Genomic DNA, 20,349 nt, shown 5'->3' on the forward strand with positions numbered 1-20,349 from the left:
TTGAATAACTAGTGCTGGGTAGATTACAAATTGTAGTCCATTATAAATTACTATATAAATGCTATAGTCTGTAGTGTAATCTATTGGATTACACATATTACAGTAGGCAATGTATTCTGACTGTATGTTTTGATTACTTTTGACCTAAAATATATTCCATTCTTTGTTGTCAACATCATGAAGTGTATACATTACATTACCTCAGGGTTTCCCAAACTGGGGTTCATGAATGAACTGCAGGGGGTTTGTGAGTTGATAAAAGGCTGGAAGTCTTTATAAATGTATAAAAGCAGTGCGATTTTAGAAAGGAAAATTTAAAAGAGAAAAAGTCAAATTATGAATAATTTACTGCCATTGCATCAATTATATATAATCATGCAATCTTAAAAAGTGAATGTAATCTAATTCTGAGCATTTTAAAATGCATTTTAAGAAGTACTTCATTTTTGGAATTTGATTACGTAATCCAGATTACATGTGATATGTTACTACTACGCACTAACTGTTATGATAATACTTTATTGTGCTTTGTTGTTCTTTTAGGAGCTTGCATCATTGTATGTATCTGTGTTATGAAAAAGAGCAATAAAACTTCTCTTTTGTGTTCAGTGGAAGAAATGAGAAATGATGGCCACATTTTTATTTGTAGGTGAACTATCCCTTTAAGTTCGTCCAATCCGGCACTGTCCTATCTTACAAAGAGCATGTGCAGAGGAGGCTTGACATGTGCTTGTTAACAGTATTTTCTTCTCTTCAGCCTCCCAAGGCAAAGGTCATCTGGACACTTTGTTCTCAAACAAAGCAGATAGGAAGTCAACCACTCGCAATCGGGTCAGAGCGACAATCCCCTCTCCTCCACAAATAAAGCCGGCGAGCTTAAACCTGTTACTGTCAGCTTCTCACCTGGATCACAATCTCTCCAGCACTCCGCGTGCAAACCAATCGCCTTTGTTCTTTTTTTCCCACCACTTACTGAGAGCTCCCAGGTAAAGGGGATGGCAAATGTATCCTATAGAGTTACCGACGGCTAAGCCGGGTTGATGATCAGCACAATAGTGGCAGGTAATATGTCCTCGGCCTTTTCCCCGGGCTTCATTTCCGAACAGCGGCTGCTATTTCACAGCTGTTAAGTGCTGCCTCTGTCTTTGTTGTGATTAGGGGTAAATTAATAGATGCCTCCCGGTAATCAGCTTCCATTAGTGCTGTCACATCCTCGCTGTCAGGACGCCGGCTGCAGTGGACAGGGAATGTTCACCCTGTCAACGAGAAGCACATTAGTGGCGTCTTTAGCACTAGAAAGGGAAAAGGCGGCAGTTAGTGTTGCAGCACGATGCCAGTCATTGTGGGAAATGCATATAAAGTGGTCTTTAATTCACCCCACAGTGTTTAAAATGAGCTGTGAAATGTACTGGGGGTCGAATAATTGATTTTTCCTCTCAATGCAGAATCCAGCACCGGGTCGTTTAGCCATTTTGCAAGGGCAGAACGGCACGGGATGACTGGTGAGGACGATCACAGAGATGATCTAACCTGAAACCTCTGAGGTGACTGACTGACAATAAACACACAAACACCTCACCTCACTCAGCTTTCACATCATGCCGTTTTCACTTAAGAAGGAGTTCAGTCGATGCAAGCTATTGATAAACCAATTATTTTTAAGTCAAGACACTATAGGATAAAACAGAAGTCACCATACTTTCCCAGTTTTAACATCATGTTTTCTAAACTGTCATGTTTCAATATGCAAAGGAGGTATTATCTAATTAAATATGCACTCATTTGCATACATTTCCAGAGCAGAAATCTGAACATTGGATAAAGCCAGGATCAAAATTCTGTCATTTTGTTAAAAAATTTTGGATGTGAGTTTTTTTTTTATCACTCCATAAATTAAACACTGTCACCTGACAAATTAAATAAATTTTCGACTTGTTTTTGGGAATAAAATGTCATTTAAATCAAGCATTTGATATGAACAAACAAATATCTACAGAATATCAGGTAGATAGGAATAAAACTCTTAAAGGTTAGTGTAAGTGCTGCTGAAGTGCAGGAGAAAAAAAAATCATTTTGAGAAAATGACCTTTAAAAATACAAATTGTAATTTAAATCTAGAGACATAAAAGAATAAAGTGTAATAAAATAAACACTTACTGTAAAAGTGTGTTTTGGAAGTACAATCCAAAATCTCAACATCTAAGAAAAAACAATCGTTTTTCCTGTAGTGTTTCACTTTAACTCAAAACTATTTAACAAACTAGATTTTTACATTTTCTTAAGAAAATTTTAGTGGTGTTTGACCATGCAAAACTCAATAATGCAATACGGTTTCTAGAGTGTAAATATATGTAAATATAGTTGTTTTAATACATTTTTAAGTGTTATTTTGTAAATAAATGACTAAATCAAATCAAATGTACTTATGCCTCTCCTAATCTTGTTTGCATGAGAAGTTGTTACATGACAACTCTGCATTTTGGCATGAATGTATTGTTATATAATGTTAGTTAATTCATTAACTAACATTAACTAATGGGAACATACTGTAAATGGAAGTGAAATGAGGTGATTTGTTTTTTTAGGATGATATTTTAACAATCAAAAACAATTTCAATTTCTTTCAATTTCTATTTACATTTAAACACTAAATACTAAAGATGCAAATACATGCAGTATAATGTATATGGTATAAACAAAAGGCAGTGCCTTGTTCAGAGCATTTGACCACATGCACTTGCTGAAAACACAGGAAATGAGAACATTAATCAGTAGGAAGTAGTTTAAACCTGTAGAGATGCTGTAGTGTGGGTTGGCCGGCATAATCTAATTTGTGTGGCCGGAGCAGTCAAAAAAAAAAAAAAATGACACAGTTGTTCACAATTGGCAGAATACACATGAAACGAGCCATTTCTGGGAAAAGTGCTGCAGACCTCGCAGATAATTGTGAAGAAAATCAGTTTCTTTTCCAATTCAGAAAGCAGTGGAGCAGCATTAACAATTTGAAATGTTGTTGGTATTCTGGGAAAATCATTATTGACTGTATCTTGAGATTTACACTTAGGATTTTGAGATGAAACAAATAATTTACGCATATGAGCAACAAACGTGTTTACTTTCTGCACTGTTTGGGTTCACTACTTCTTTTCTGAATAATGCAGCACACTTCTGAGAAGCATATAATGAACTGCATTAAATCCATGTGTCAATATTTATGGAAATACAGATGACTTTATTCAAAAAAATACGGGGCTGACACAGTGCGTCTGTTTGCATTAATTACAGAAGGATTGGATGTTCTGCTGAGGCCGAGCTTTAGCAGGGATGCCGATATAAGGGATTGACTTTGCCATTCCTCATTACGGCCACATATGGGAAACCCAGCTGGGATCTGAATTGGTGAGAGGGAGAGAGAGAATCGATTTCATTTGCAGGATTATTGAAGCTACTGAGATGCGGCGTGTATGAAACATAAAGTCTCATTTTCGAGTCCTCCGCAGAGGCAGGAGAATGAAAACGTATGGCTGTTAGCGAGTTATTTTCATGCCGTGGAACAATAAGGAAATTGTGAAGTTTACTAACTTCGGGAGAAGTGGCTGACTTGTCTGCCTTGGATGCTAATTGTGTTCTATCAAGAGGCAACTAGTTTATCTGAGCTGCAAAACACGCTTGAGATGAATGTGATATAGATGCCATCTCAAAGTAAAGGGACTCCAAATATGAAAGATAAATATTTGTTTTGAAAGGAAAGGGAGAGACTTCAGACTCTGAGTCTCTTATTCAAACTTTCTCATACGCTCTGGAGGGAGCAGTCAGTAAAGACATTATGAAATATTTCAGTTTCAAGTAAATGCGGTTCTATGATAAAACTTTCAATCCAACAAAGAATCTTTAAAACAAATGTATCACAGTTTTATATATGAAGCAGCACAACTGTTTTCAATATTAATAATAATCAAAAATGTTTCAGTATATGATTTCCGAAGGATCATGTATCATGTGACTGAAGTCTAGAGTAATAATGCTGAATTTAGCAATTTTTTTGCATCACGGGAATAAATTACATTTGACATTATATTCACATAGAAAACAGTTATTTTAAATTGTAGTAATGTTTCATAATATTATAACAATATTCACAATATTCACAATAAATTTCACAATATTACAGTTTTTACTGTATTTTTGATCAAATAAATGCAGCCTTGGTGAGACACCAAAAAAAAACAAAAAAAAAACACAAACCTCAAACTATAGTGTATATAATACATTTTATATTTATATAAATCGCCAAAAAAAATAAAAAATAAAGCCTTTTACAAATTATTTATTTATTCATTCACATCACAGCTCAGGATAGTTTTTAGTGATTGATTTTTGATAGTGAGTATTTTTTGCTATTTATTTGTTACATATGGTACATTTTATTAGAGTAAACACTGACTAATAAAAACTTTTGAATAGATGTGAATGGAGAATGTTGTAGTTCCAGCATCTGCCAGCAGGTGCCAACTGATGAGACTAAAACCAGCCAAACCTGGACTAGTTAGTCACAAATATACTAAAGAAACAGGAACTGATTATATGGATCTGAAAGTTATTGTAGACTTTGTTTTGAATCTGTAAAATTCCATCAACATGAGAAGCAGAGAGAAGGCTACTGGGATTTTTTCATGATGCTTTCAGTCTAACAGCTGGATCTTCATCTGTGCATGCCAGCATGTTGTGTTTTCCCATAACCCTCCGTTTCTGCCATAAAATCCTGACCCAAAGCTATCAGAGTGTTCTGGTGTAGGTTTATGTCACACACAGACCCAGCTGAGGCAGGAAATGATGTCATAGAGGGGCAGCTGAGAGCATTAGTGAGTGTGATAAGAATGGCATGGTGATGTAAGAAGTGGGCGGCCACACAGATCTTTCTGGAACACCGCCCGTTCCCAATGAGCTCCCGTGGCCCGAATCACAGGCATGGTATTGCACATTCCTCTGTGTGTGTGTGTGTGTGTGTCTGGTCAGTTCACTCTCTCTCTCTGTGTGTGTGTGTGTGTGTGTGTGTGTGTGTGTGTGTGTGTGTGTGGTCAGCTCATTGTGTGTCTAGAGACAGAGTCTGTGCTAAAATGTAAATTAATTACATTAGTGCTAAAATAATTATTAGTGCTAAGTCGAGCATTACCGTTTTTTTTTTTTTTTTTTTTTTTTTTTTTTTTTTTTTTTTTTTAATCTCACAATTTGGAATTTTTCTCACAGTTATGATGAAGAAGTCAGATTTGTGAAATGTAAACTCAGTATATTAGAATGATTTCTGAAGGATCATGTGACACTGAACACTGGAATAATGATGCTGAAAATTCAGCTTTACATTGCAGAAATAAATTACATTGTAATATATTTTCAAATAGTAAACAGTTATTTTAATTTGTAATAATATTTCACAATATTACAGTTTTTACTGCATTTTTAACCATATAAATGCAGCCTTGGTGAGCAGAACAGACTTCTTTTAAGAACATTACAAAATCTTACCAACCCCACTACTGAACAGTAGCTATAACTGATATATTTTTCCCCCTAAAACATAAATTTTGTAAATTTCTAAGTGATAACTATATGTTTTCACTAAATATAACACACAGGAAAAGGGATTATCATGGAGACCCAGTCCCAGAACACCCTTGCATTGACAAACACATCCACATTTTATTCTGAAAATAAAGATCTAGTTGCTTCAACAATTATAAAAACAGCCAAAAACACTGATTCATAATGGAAATTTCTATATTCCAAGATATTGGGCTTCTATTGTGGGATGAGGCCAGAGAGAGAGAGAGCTTTGCTGTAGGTTTCAAAGGGGCCCATGTTTTGATACATGCGGTCCTGTGGGGGACGGGGGCCTCTGTCTGGGAGAATCACTACGGCACCGTTATGGAGCTTAAGTCTCGGTCCACTCTAATAAAAAAGACTCAAGCCAAACAGGCCCTAAATTCACATGGGCCTGGGAGCTACCTGCGGCCCTTCAACCGTGCTTATTTAATAAGAGACACTGCCGAGGGCGGGAGCCTGAGGAACACCACTGGTGCACTAGTGAGGGAATGACGTAAGAAATGATTCATCTCATTAGCTCAAAGATATATATATGTCTATGGTGGCCCAAAAGGTATTTTGGCATTTAAGTCATAATTTAAAGTATTTGAATTTCATTACATTAGATAACAAATCAAAGCAAATATCATTTATTGTAAAGAAGAATGCACAAAAAATGTTTCTAAGCAAAACATTTCACAATAAAAGGTTTGAAGTGGTAAAACAATAGACAAAAAGATAATTGTTTGTTTGATATTTTGTTATTCAATACCATGACATTCATGATTTCTCAGTGCAGCTTAAAGGGTTAGTTCACCGAAAAATGAAAATTATGTCATTAATGACTCACCCTCATGTCGTTCCAAACCCGTAAGACCTCTGTTCATCTTCGGAAGACAGTTTAAGATATTTTAGATTTAGTCCGAGAGCTTTCTGTCCCTCCATTGAGAATGTATGTACGGTATACTGTCCACGTCCAGAAAGGTAATAAAAACATCATCAAAGTAGTCCATGTGACATCAGAGGGTCCGTTAGAATTTGTTGAAGCATCGAAAATACATTTTGCTCCAAAAATAACAAAAATTATGACTTTATTCAGCATTTTCTTCTCTTCCGTGTCTGTTGTGAGCGCGTTCACACCACTGCAGTGACGCCGCTGACGTACGACACTGCTGACGTGTTCTCTTTGTTATTGGGCGCACTAGAAAACACGTCAGCAGCGTTGTGCGTCAGCAGCGTTGTGCGTCAGCAGCGTGGTTTTTCGGTGAACTAACCCTTTAAGTGTGATTTTAGCATTATTTATATACAACTATAAGTTTTATTAATGTTTTGATTTAGCATTTATTTTTTAGTCAGTGTTATTTTAGTATTATTTAAACAGTATATTATTATAGGATTTTATTCATATTTTAAATTAGCTTTTATTTTATATGTCTTTGCTTTAATTTTTAGTAATTTTATTTGTGTTTGACATTTCTTTAGTTTTAAGGCAGTGTGAGTTTTTTTTTTTTTTTTCATTATTGATTTACTATTATAGGATTTATTAATGTTTTGAATTAACATTTATTTTTTATGTCTTTGTCTTCAGTTTAATTTTTAGTTCCAAGCTTTTTTTAGAAGTCAGTGTATTTTTATTTTTTATTTAATGTACTATTTTAGTAATTTGATGTGCTTTCAACTTTTTTTGAATATTAGGAATATTAACTATTTAGGTTTAAATTATTATTTTTATTATTATTATTCAGATTTCATTTTAGAAAACCATGTGTTTTTAATTTAGTTTCGGTTACGCTTAACAACATTCTTAAGAAAAAAAAAAAAACAAAAACAAAAAAAAAAAATTTTAACAAAAATCAACAAAAAAAAAATCAACAAAAATGTTTTGAATAGTTTTATTTATAGTCAACAGTAATAACCCAGGCTTAAGTGTCCAAAGTCATTTTGGGGCTATTCTATATTCAGAAGAAGCTGAGTTTGTCTGCATTTACCAGGTTTAATCTCCTCTGTTCATTCACCTCTCTGTGAGATAGACAGACATACAGAAAGAAAGAGAGAGAGCCAACTTGAAAGACTTGTTTTCCCTGTATGTAAAACAGAATGAAAAGTAACATTTGTTTTGCTGCCTGTTCGTTTCCCCCCCGTAATGCGCAAAATCAAGGCCACAGAAGAGGCTAAATGCATTATACATTACCAAGTGGCACCACACACTTGGCCGTGATCCTGCCGCTGTTGTCACTTTAGGTTATTTGAAGAGGAAAGTGCTTTAGCCAAAGACTGGAGCACTTTTCTCTCTCTTTTGCATATGAAGTGGAGGCAGGCTAGAGAGAAGCAGAGCTTAAACTGCTACTGAGAGTGAGCTCTTCTGCAACTTTGCCTTCACACACTGGGATGTCAATAGACTTACAACACACACCAAAACACTGGCGAGATAGAGACCATTGTGCAATATGTGTGACAAGCATGTCTAACTGAGAAGTTTCATTATAAATAGAGGACATTTGAGGTACTACTGCAGGTTTTCCAAATCATTTTTTTTCAGTAACTGATTTAATATAATTTGTTTTATTTTTATTTTACCATTATAATTTATTTAGAATTTTATTTTTATTTATTTTTTATGTAAGGCATTGGAATGAATTAATTTTTATTTAATGCATTTTTTTTATTTAATGCATTCAAATCTGACCTTCCATATAGTCATGGTATCAATATGGTATATTGTGGTTGCTTTGCAGTTTTATATTACAATATTAAATTGTTAGCTTAGCAAAATGTTAACATCGAAAATAGAAATATGAAATTGTTGTCTTGAAGTGACAGTTATTTAAATAAAATGTTTAAATATAATCTTAAAATGTTACCTTTGTGACAAGAATATTCATCTGTAAATAGAGGACTTCTTTTTGCCAATAATCTCTCAATAATTGATTTTCATATAACTGATTTTTTATTTATATTTTATTATTTGACAATATATTTTAAAATGTATTTGGTTTCTTGTGGTGTAAAGCTGAATTTTCAATTCTCTCTTACCTGAAATTATTGTGACAAGTTTTAAATGAGAGTTTTTGTAATAGTGCCACCTGCAGGTCAATCAATGAATCTCACTCTAATTAGATTGTGTATTGCGTTTAACATCACTATTAATATTACTCATACTTGATTTGAGACTCTTTTGGCTTGGGGGCATTTTATCTTTAAATTATTATTTAAAGTCATTTCATTTTTGCTGAAAAGTGTTGAAAGTTCATTTAAAATAATATGAATATTTATTGTTTTGCTTTCTTCTCTGTATTCCAGAGCTACATATACATCAAGAGCTGTTAAACTTCAGGAATGTCAAATCAATACACCCATCCATGCAAGTTTGTACTTAAAAAACCAAGTTCAGCTGCATTCTGTTTTCTTTAAGGCGAAAAATTTGAGTTTTATTCCATTTCTGAGCCAGTGAGACCCACACAAACAATCTCTGACATGGATGTACCATTGATTTCACATTCACCCGTCCAAACTTAAAGAGGCGATGGGATTGTGTGTGAATCCTCAAACCTGTGTGCAACCCGACTCTGTCAGGCTGACACCAGCTCCTCTCTCTGTAAACTGCCGAGATTATTCACTCAACAGGATCTTTCTCCTTTTATCCGCTGAACCGCAGGCCAATCCATGTGCTGACAGCCCTGTGATAGTATACAGATGGAAATAAGGAGAAAGAGTGGCTCTGTTTGTTGATAGATGGTTGGCATTTGTCGCTCCTTGACATAATTCACCTGACCAGGAGGTCAAGAGTATAAAAATCCAAACAGCAGACATCTAAGGAAGCGTTTAGAAAGCAAAGTTTAAGAATCCGATCTGATCTATTTCAGTCAGATGAATCATAAATGTAAGATTTTTGATATTTATTTTGATTTTCAACACCGCAGAAAAAAAAAAAAAAAAACTTCTGTACACTAACATTCAAACTTTTTTTGATCATCAAGGCTGCATTTTTTTATGAAAATATAGTAGAAATTGTGAAATATTATTACAATTTAAAATAACTGGTTTGTATTTAATTATGTTTTCATATGTAATTTATTTCTGTGATCAAAGCTGAATTTTCAGCATCATTACTCCAGTCTTCAGTGTCACATGATCCTTCCAATTATAAATATTTTGAATTAGTTTTCATTCTAGATTTTCTGTTTTAATTTTAGCAAGAGTTTGTTGTGTGATTTTATTTTTTAAATATTTTACTTATTTTTTTATTATTTCATTACATTTTATTTATTTATTTAATTTGAAAATGAGAAATGTTGCTTTGCTACATGAAATAAAAAGTTTTCCTAAAAAATAATACTTTTTGATGAATATAATGTATTTATTAGAAATATAAATCTTTACTGTCACTTTTGATCAATTTAATGTGTTTTCGCTGAATAAAAGTATTGATTTCTATTCATTTGAGAATCTTCATGACCCCAAATTTTGAATGGTAGTGTTTGTTAGTGATATGTAGTATTATTTTATGTAAATGAAGGAGTTTTGATATCTGTTCCCTCTTTACCTTAAGTTCCCTGCGTTCTGCCTTATCAGACCTTTTCTTTTTTCCAGAATAAATGATGTCCCCCTCTTAAAAAAGAGGGTGGATAGGAGGGCTGGTCGTGCCTGATTCATGTCGTACACACTAGCAGGCTATTATGCATGGAAAATTGATTGCTCAAGCGCCGTGGCCGGTGTTGGATCTTGATGGCGCCGCTGAAATGTCACCTTACTGATGTTACAGTGCGGGAGATATTAAAGCCAGCCATATTCAAAGACTTCTATTTGTTTCTGATCCACTCCCACTGTGTGCTTGAGGACGGCACTGATCATCTGAGTTTATTTTTTTTCTTTCTGATGGCTGGTCTCTTATCTGCTCAAGACAGTGGAGCAGCTTCTGTCCCCGCATTGAAAATTTCCAATCGGCCACTTGTATCATCCATGTCTTTAAAGTGGAAATCCAAATATAGAGTAGTTATGCTTTCTTCTTTTCTACTTTTGAAGACATAATTAAGATTGTGTGTGTGCATATTTATGCGATCGAGGGAATATTTAATACCCCAGGCCTAAAGTTTGTCCTGTGAATGATAAGTTTTAGCCCTGAAGCATTAATTATAGACCTACATACATTACAACAGAGTTAAGAGCATTCGGACTAGAAGTAGAGGATAATAGTTGAGGATTTTATAACATACTGTTTCATTAAATGTTCATTGTGGTGATAATATGGTGCAATATGAACATCTTTGTGCATATGTGCAGTTTTATAGTACAACATAATGCACTGCATTTAAATAAATGTTTATACGTAACAAAAAAGTGTGCTGGTGGTAAAGTCATGGTATTAGATTACCATATTTATATACCATAGAATTTACATGTTATATCAAGAAAACCATGGCAATCAAAAACAATCAAAACCATGTTTGTTAGTTTTACCATGTTTTTTTTTTTTTTTTTTTTTTTTTTGTTACATAGTACCATGTCCATTAATCATAGTTAGTGTAATTTAAGGATCTTGATCAGGTTTCTCAAACAGAGGTCCTAGGATTACTTAAAAGTATTTAAATTAATAAATATAAATAAATAAATATAATGATGCACACCATATGTGTTTAGGTTGGGAGTTTACAGTAAGTGATATTAGTCTTAGCACAACATGAGGCAAGAGAAGCCAGCGCGTTACATGGATCAGGACAGCTACCGTGTGATGGGCGTCTGTGTGTGGGAGGCTGATGTCATGATCTGTCACGCACTTCGTTTCAGGACAATGGGGGCGGCAGCTGCTCGCCTCACCTGCCACATCCCGTACACAGCTGTCTCCAACCACCATCCAAAAACACATCAAAATCTGCCGCCCTTTCTTTTTGGCCTTATGCCACTTTGATTATTTAGAGAGTGGATCGAAAACAACACACACCAGACTCAAACCTGCATCGCCCACAAGAGCACCAGAGCACAACATGTCAAAACACAAATGGTGCAGGTTGATGTGTAATAATTAGAAAAGGGATTAATTAGAAGAACGTGAAAGTGGTGCAGTGGTGGTTAGAGAGTCAGCCTTGTTACCTAAAGGTTGCAGGTTTGAGTCTCAGTACCGGCAGGGATTATAGGCGGGGGGAGTGAATGACCAGCACTCTTCCAACTTCAATACCATGACTGAAACCGCTGAGCAAGGCACCGAACCCCCGGGTGCTGCAGCACATGGCTGCCCACTGCTCCGGGTGTGTGTTCACTTCACACTCCAGTGTGTGTGCACTTGGATGTGTTAAATGCAGAGCACATATTCCGAGACGCCACATGTCATGTCACTTTTCACTTTCAAATGGTGCAGATTGATGTGTAATAATTATGTTGAATTTAATTCAAATGTAAAGCAATAGTTAAAATATGAGTCCTCTAGAAATATAACTGATAGAGGACTCATATTTTAAACAGAATTAAGCAATGGTTTGAAGTCAAAAACATCTTAATGATGGATTTGTTTCTTACAAACAAAGCTTTTCACTTTCACAAGACGCTAACTGATGAACTGGAGTGGTGTGGATTACTTGTGGATTATTGTGATGTTTTTATCAGCTGTTTGGACTTCATGGCATTTTAGCTTTTACAAACATTTGTAAGGTGAGGAAGTTTTCTGTTATCACTTAATTACCAGACAAACTGACACAAAGACATGATTCCTGTTTTCCTCTGAGCCAGATTATAACTAGTTGTCCATTTCTCAGCCCATTTCCACATGTATGAATGATTCTGAAGAAGTTATTTTATGCCTAATCCTGATTTCCATTTTCTCCAGTCCTTTGCAGATTTTAAGTTAAATTTCATATTTTTAATTATTCTTTTTGAAAGTTAAACTTTTGTCATTGACACTTTTGATATTTGACTGTTTTTCATTAAAGTTTTTATTGAAATTTTTGAATTCAACATTATAAAATAAGGTAATATTAGGGCTTTTATAATCAGTTTTTTTCTTTTGTCTTTGCTATAGCTCTCAAAATATTGTGAATCTTAAATGCATGTTTTGGCAAACACCACTAATTGAAGAATGGCTCAGATAATTTAGTCTTTGAAGAAATTATTGTGAAATGTTTTCATGAGTACATATTAAGATCTCTGATATTCATGCTGAGATCTCTGAAAAATCTGAAAAGCAGGACACTGAATTAAAACACTCCATTATACTCATTTAACTGATCTTGCTGAAGTCTAGGAGAAATTGTTGAGATATTAAACACATTAGCACTATTCTCCCCTGTGGATTTTTCCTGTATGGCTTTAATAAGGATTTTATTTATACAGCAATAAATATTCCCGGCGATTTATAGATATGTACTCTTGTGCAATTAGTAGCATGTTCTCCCTGTAGCTGTGGATTATCCCACTCTCTGTTGGCTCTAAAAATCAATAGAAAATCATTAAACAGATAAATAGGTACTCAAGCAAAAACCTTGGCATATTCTACACCTCAAGCTGGCTGAACCTGAGGGGGCACGTTTCTGTTGATAAGCCGAGAGGATCGGCCCAGCTGGTGGGCACTACCGTCAGCCGCGCCACACTCTTATAATCCCGCTGTATTTGTTACACCCGCCTTGAAGCGCCGGCCCTTATAGGGCCCTGCTTCAGGTCTGCATGTCATCAGCATGCTGTGTTTGAAGATAGGCCCTGTGTGTTATTATGATTTAATGAAAGCAAAAGGAGAGTGGAACCTTTAAATCCCACCAGGAGTATTAAAGTCGACAGGCCGCGCACGTAGCCTATCTCTGTGCACCCGAATGGCCTGGAAGCGGCGAATGCATTTAAAATCATGTCATGTACTTGTGAGAAAGCCATAGCAACATATGCACGGGACGGACTTGCAAGTGCGATACAAATTTAATGCAATGCACTTTCTTTGAGCTGGTTTTGTCTGATATAAAGGCAAGGGTGTAGGTTTGATTTTGCCATTGGTGGGGACGTAACAGCAGACAACAGAGATTTAATTGTTTGATCAAAATTATTGCTAGGGATAATTTAGTAGATGCTGGATATTGGTAGGGACATTTCATAGCATTTCCACTAAATTCTACACCCTTGTTTAAACGTTTTTTTTTTTTTTCTGACTAAAGCATACAAATACAATAATATCTTGCAGATATTTAGGAAACATGCTAAGTTCACATATTTGTTTGTCAGAAAAACAATACTACAGCCGGTTATTCTACTTTAAAATGTGGGTTACGTGTCAGAATGTCTGTTTTTGTTTTGATCTGCGTGATTCCGCCCACTAGCAATTTACTTAATAGTATTTCGACACCCGTGTTGCCAGTTGGTGGAAAACGAACAGGGTCAGAGATCGCACATTCTACCTGACCTAAAAAGCCTAGACATCCATCTAAAAAGATCTGTGATCGATGGCATATTAAAACACGGATAAATCAACTCATCAGTATAAGGCTCGTTGCTTTCCAATGTCAATTGCACTTGTTCTTGTGGCAACCCACATGAGCATCCACTCTGATGAGGAGGAGGGGGAGGACAAACAACTCTCACCAATATTTGGATTTTGGACTGCGGTAGCCATTAAAACCGCTAGCTGTCAATATAAGAAAATGGACTCAAAGCTCTTGACAATATATGGCTGTAAATGGCAATACATGTCACAATGGCACACATTATTGTGAAGAACTACAGGTGTTTTTGGACTGACACCATCTGGATTGTCCATTATGATCACTGCACATCAAATTAAATCACCAGTTACCACACAGTCACCTGTTATGTAATGACAGAAATATGGATAATATAGTTAGAAGTGTTTAGCAATTCAAGCATTACTATTATATACATAAATAAAAATAAAATAAATATATGAATGAATGAATGAATAATTCTACTTACAATAATAAACAAATAGGCCTATTATAATTAATCTCACAGCATTTATGTTGCGAACATTAATGATTCCTTAAATAGAGCTTGAGATTGGGCTAATTTGACCTGGGCCACTAAGTAACTGACCTAGCAACCATTTAGAATGTATTTAGAAGCTTTATAGCAGCAATTTAGGAGGTTGAGAGACAGTACCGCATTTAAATCTGTCTTTGTAAAGTAAACGTCATGCTATCTGATGCAGATGTCACAACCGGTCTGTAACCCAAAGAAGCAAGGCCTTCTTGTACTGGCTCACCCCTCCGGAAGAAAATAAATAAAAAAAGCAAAAAAAAGGAAGTGTTTATTTTTCATGTTTACACCGTTTCATATTCACAGGGCTGGTAACAGGATTACTCAGTGACAAACAAGAATTTGTGGAATTCCCTGACTTCCTGCATCTGTTGGTTGCCTTCTTTAAAGGAAGAAAAAATCCTCAGTATTAAAGAATCCCCAGTGGTAAGATTCCAGAAGCCCCTCAGGTTTGAGAGGGAACCTCTGTGCAGTGTTAGATAAAGCTGCAGTTTGCAGAGGGTCTGGCAGCGGCGCGGTTGCATGCGGTGGAGGGTGGTAGATAATAATGAAAGTAGTTCAATTGCACTTACTGTAGGCTCCTGCATTAGTCAGATTGTCACGTCGCAGATGAGTATGAACATATCAGATCACTAAATCAGAAGGAAATAAAGAGTGACACAGAGTCAGGAAGAAGTAAAGCGAAAGAAAAGCCGCGTTTGCTGCCAAAACCATATGAAAGGCTCTGTACACTTGTTCGCACCCCTTGCTATACAGTTGTTCTGTGCAGATTTTCTGCTGTAAATCTGCTTTGCATTACTGCCCTTAAGCACTGTGTTTGCGGGACATGAGGCCTCCAAGAGTGCCAGTGATGCACCATTTTGAAAGTGGAGCTTCCTCGACTTCTTCCTTAAGTCCACACGCGGTTAACTTGAAACAGACTGTATGCACAAGTTTCAATCTGCTCACGTTTCCTTTTCACTCCATGACTGATGTTGCTGAACGTCTGTTGAAATGTTGAGTCTTTGCAGCCTAATGTCATGCTTGTTGGGTTGTAAATCAGAGAAGAGAAAAGCAGAGTTGTTTAAATAGATTAATGGCTTTAAACTAAAAGTCAACATGAAATCTTTTTCTTTATCTATACTTTCTTAATACATGTTCTTGGACTTACGCTGCCTTCCTGTGTGGAATTTTCATAATTACAAGGTTCCTGGTTGGAAATTGGACATGGAAGGTTTCTCAAGTCACAACTGGGAAATTCATACCTAAGTTTCCGAGCCATAGATTTTGTCAGATGAGGGAACCATTGCTGACTGTTAAAATCTGCCTGCAGTCACAAATTTTATCCTTTAAAACTTATCTTTGATCACATATTTACATTTTTTTTACCCCATGAAAATTATTTCTTAATATGGCTTAAATGTAAATACCTCATTTAGTATATAGATCTATGAATATATGAATAGTCCCCACCTCCTCTATTCTCATCAGCTTGGACCTCCACATTCAGTTAACTTAAGTAGTAAATGCTACCAAGGTTGTAGGTTTGACTTTGACATTGGTGGGGACATAACATTATATATATAAGTGCGGCCTCGCGCCTCTAGAGGGCCTCGCTTTTAGCCTGCATTTTATGTAGTTTATGTCTCATTTTTATATCTGTTTTCCACGTATTTTTTCCTTCGAAAGACTAAAATAGTCATAGATGATAGACAGTATAAGACTGGGTAAAGCTGTTTGTGGTTAGGATGAAAAAATGTTTTAAAAGTTAATCTTTTAGGCTGGTCTGCCTCAGTGGTCCATCAGCGCTCATCAATGTCAGAATGATCGAGATCCAATCAAATCAAAGAAGTCACTTCCAAATCTCAACAACACAACGCAAAGAGATTTAGATGAAAGGATAGTACTGTGTTAGAAAACTGTTTTACCATAGAAATGTTCAGCGACTGACAGTAATAGACTATCTTGTGATGCAAACACTCAACTTTTTATGAAATGGTGCCGTTTTGAATTGAAAATATGCGATCATGATAAAATCATAAATGAATGTGACGAGACGTTTGCGTTTTCGACTATTAGACATACGAATAAGAGTGAATGTGCACATTTTAAAATAAAATATTATTTTAATATAGTGTAAACTGATAACTACTTCATATATAAGTACAAACCTAGAACTTATTTTAGCCAACACACAGCCAACACAACACACACACACTTCTGACAGTACAAACACATATATTATGTAAACACTAGTCTCACGGACCGTTGGCTAAACGTCTGATGCATATGGGACACAAAAGTGGAAACTTTGACATTGGTGGGGACATAACGGGGACATAACATTATATATATAGGCCCCCAAGGCCTATTCAAACTAGTGGTTTTAAATTGATTAATCGCGATGAAGGACTGAAGGTCTGGCTATGTGAGACTATGTAAACACAAACTTTTATTTTGGATGTGAATAATCACGCTTTATCTATTTGAAAGCAGTAATTCAAAAGAAATCTACATCCTTGATTGCTAGGGACAATTTAGTAGTTACTGGATATTGGTAACGATATGTCCCTATAGCGTCCCTGCTAAATTCTACGCCCTTGAATGCAACACAATGGCAAGTGGCAATACTGGATAAATGGTTATCGGAGAGTGAATCTGTGAGTGAATTTATTCAAATTCTGAATGGATTATAGCCTAGAAAGTGTGCAAACACTGCTCCCCTTATAATCACTAAAAAGCTGTCACTCATCTTAGTTCATTGTGATCTCACAAAGTTCTGTTATGATCATTTACATTTAGTCATTTAGCAGATGCTTTTATCCAAAGCGACTTACAAATGAGGACAATAAAAGCAATCAAAACTAATAAAATAGCAACAACATCTAAGTGCAAATGAAACAATAAAGCTCTACAGTGCACAATTAATCTCTTATTTACATCCTGTCTACACTTTGTTCTAATGAGAAAGTTTGTGAGAGTGCAGATTCAGCGCTGAACACCAGCGTTTTGAGTGGTGAGTGGATTCTGACTAACTTAAACACTTCTGATTGGCCATTGCGTTCATGAAATCATTGGACATGTCTCTGATTGGCTGCAAAAACACGTTGTAAATAGAAACCTATTTGACCAGAAAAGAATGAAAAGCTCCACCCCGGGACTGAATTGGTTAAATGTTTATGACATAGAAAACAGGGGCGGTATCAAGCAAAGTTTTTGGAACTGGCTTTGGTAAACTTTAGTTTTAAGGAGAAAATGCTCAGAAATGGTTTTGACTGAAAAATTGGCACATGGTGTGTCTTTAAGCATATTAAAACACCAGACAGACATGTAAACAAAGTTAAAAGCTTGATTTTCACCACAGGGGGTCTTTAAGTTTTGTTAGTTTTTCCCACTTAATCTACATTGCTTTCTCTTGCTGCTACAGTCAAATGTATTTATGTATGTAAATAATCATTTTATACATTTTGTTTTGTAATTTACTCAGTAAAAACAATATTTATTTGCATTGCATTTGCATAACAGCATTTATCTAAGTGAATGTAGCAGGTACAGTACAATAGTGTGAGTAGGCTAATGTTTATATGGTTGTCAAGGAATGAGATGCTACATTATTCAAAATCCATTTAACATTTGTTGAGTATCTTCGATAGGCTACATTTAGGCTTTAATAAGATTTTCCCAAGAAAGAGGTAAGAATGAGCCTGGTGTTCTCCATGATTCCTGTTCTATCTGACAACAAAGCACTTGAAAATGACAAGCTCCACTTCAGAAGTGGGAAGTAGGAAATTTCTCATAGCATTTGAAGACAGCATGCATGACTATGCTGAATTCAGATGAGAAAGTTATTTCAATTACTGACAAAGACAGGAAGCTTTTTAGCATTTAGTGCAGCATTATAATTAGATTAGATTATTTAATTACCTGTTTGAAAGAAGTCTCTTCTGCACACCAAGGCTGCATTTATTTGATTAAAACACTGTAAAACAGTAAAATTGTGAAATAATATTACAATTTAAAATAACGGTTTTTGAATATATTATAAAATGTATTTTATTCCTGTGATCAAAGCTGAATTTTCAGCATCATTACTCCAGTCTTCAGTGTCACATGATCTTCTGAAATCATTCTAATATGCTGATTTGCTGCTCAAGAAACATTTCCTATTATAATAAATGTTAAAAAATAATCATGCTGCTTAATGTTTTTGTGGAAACAGTAATACATTTGATGACTAGAAAGTTCAAAAGAACTATTTATTTTAAATAAAAATCTTTACTCTCACTTTTGATCAATTTAATGCATCCTTTCTGAAGAGATTTAATTTCTTTAAAAAAAATAATTAAGTGTATATATATATACTCTGCAACTCGGACTGTCTTGATGTATGTTAAACCTATGAGGAACCAATCATAACATACAGAAGTCTTAACTGTAAAGATCAGAGAAAGGCAAAATGGTCATGAACACTTAACTGTTTTCAGCAAGAACAAACAAACTCAACATAAGCACACACAACTCTGGTAGGCCTGATTTACAAGGCTACAGGAAAAACAGTGTTGGTCCAAACTCAAGGATGTTCTCTTTTGTCTTGAGAATGTGTCTGTGCATCTTAACCAGCGTGAGCAGCTGCCAGCAGCGAGTGTGTTGAGGACAATGCACAGATGGTTGAGCGGGTGACTCTACATCGCCAGTGTTTCCAAACATACAGTAATCCCTATCTTACCAGGGTTACCTGTTTTACAAACAACTTTAATTTCCATTTTGTATATACAACACAGGCATACTATAAGCTTTTGAGATGGTGAAATAATTAAATAAAGGGAAAAAAGCTATATAGGGTGAGCTCAGTTGATCCCAGCTGCATATGCTGGTAATCACCGCTGCCTGCTGGATTTGCACACAGGCACGCAACAAACAGGCCACTGCCAAAACCTGCGCTGTGTGTGTCATCCACTGCTGCAATGCATTCTGGACCAAAGCATTATATACCAGGGTTTCAATGCACAGAGATTGCAAACCTGAGAGATGTTTCAGAGAATGGAAACTCCAGATGCCTTGTCTTTAACAACTTGAGACTTGCACTTTGTTGATATCTCTTTAGGGTGCATGATTTAGATCATTTTGCAGTGGAGCAGATTTTTAAAATGTATTTCTAAAAGTTCATAAAAATCCTTCATGTTCCAGGTCATCATCTGCATCTCATTAACGTGAGTACATTCATTATTAAATGTCCTTTGAATTTATTGGAAATTTGCTTCCAGTGTCAACATTTCTGTTCCTCATACAGATGATGACAGTGAATGCTGTTTTAGGCCCATCAACAAGTTACGAATACTATGCAATGCAATGGTCTGTAGCGTCCTCTAGTGGCCGAATATCTGCATTCCCCCCAAATACCTGCCCCGTATTGAAAACAACTTTACTTTTAATCTAAACATAAATAAATAAAACTCACCTAAGTGAAAGTATGTACTATTGCATCATTTGTATTTTTTTTTTTTCAAGCAGACCCAGATAGATAAAACAGATATAAGGTAGCCTTTTATTCCGGTATTATTAATGTATTTGTTTTAGTTTTATTTCCATAACTGAAAATAAACCTGTAGTGGACACTATGCATTTAAGGATATATTCGGGTTAAAGGGTCTACATTTTCTTTCATCTTCATGATGACTATTTATAATAAAACGACAGTAATATAACTTACAGGATTACACATATGAATAAAATAAATTAATGCAAGAAGGAAAAGAAGACTTTTATTTTGCCTGGTAGTTCCCCACAAGTAACCAGACCCGGAAAGACCTTTTATATTAAGTGTGTCGT

The 20,349-nt window shown here is 35.4% G+C and overlaps 1 long non-coding RNA gene across 1 annotated transcript; it reads left to right on the plus strand.

Moving 5' to 3' along the window:
- The first annotated feature begins 586 nt into the window (after positions 1-586).
- LOC122146726 lies at positions 587-10,822 on the plus strand. The gene is made up of 3 exons (XR_006161247.1): positions 587-1,313; positions 1,446-1,544; positions 10,171-10,822. It is a non-coding gene; the product is annotated as an uncharacterized LOC122146726 (long non-coding RNA).
- Positions 10,823-20,349: the final 9,527 nt, after the last annotated feature.

This window comes from Cyprinus carpio, chromosome A11 (assembly GCF_018340385.1).
Source record: "Cyprinus carpio isolate SPL01 chromosome A11, ASM1834038v1, whole genome shotgun sequence".
Lineage (NCBI taxonomy): Eukaryota > Metazoa > Chordata > Actinopteri > Cypriniformes > Cyprinidae > Cyprinus > Cyprinus carpio.